We start from the raw sequence: 322 nt of genomic DNA on the forward strand, positions 1-322 counted from the left end.
AAACAAATACATTCAAACATTTTTTATGAGCTTGAGGCCCTAAAAGTTAAACATTCTAATAATAGAAATATTAACGAAAACCAACAACACCAACAACCACATGATCAAGTGAATTGCAGCGGAATAGCTGCGCTTGATTGTGTTGGCATAACAAAAATGAAAATAGTGGAAAAAAGCAAACGATAATTTACAAGGCGTACTTAGCACGGTGCATAGGCAACTGGCTGAGTCAGTGGGATCGTCGGTTCGAATCCTACTGAAAGAAGTCTGATGAGGAAATGTGGTGATTTCCGAAATAGCTATCACTTCTACCATTTTTTCA

At 37.3% G+C, this 322-nt stretch overlaps 1 protein-coding gene across 3 annotated transcripts in view; it reads right to left on the reverse strand.

The window, feature by feature from the left end:
* The window catches only part of Ncoa6 (Nuclear receptor coactivator 6), a 106,717-nt gene that overhangs the window by 98,610 nt on the left and 7,785 nt on the right, over positions 1 to 322 (reverse strand). The window lies entirely within an intron of this gene.

Source organism: Rhagoletis zephyria, unplaced genomic scaffold (genome assembly GCF_001687245.7).
Source record: "Rhagoletis zephyria isolate East Lansing unplaced genomic scaffold, Rhagoletis_zephyria_1.1 Rzeph_scaffold_00538, whole genome shotgun sequence".
NCBI classification, from domain to species: Eukaryota; Metazoa; Arthropoda; class Insecta; order Diptera; family Tephritidae; genus Rhagoletis; species Rhagoletis zephyria.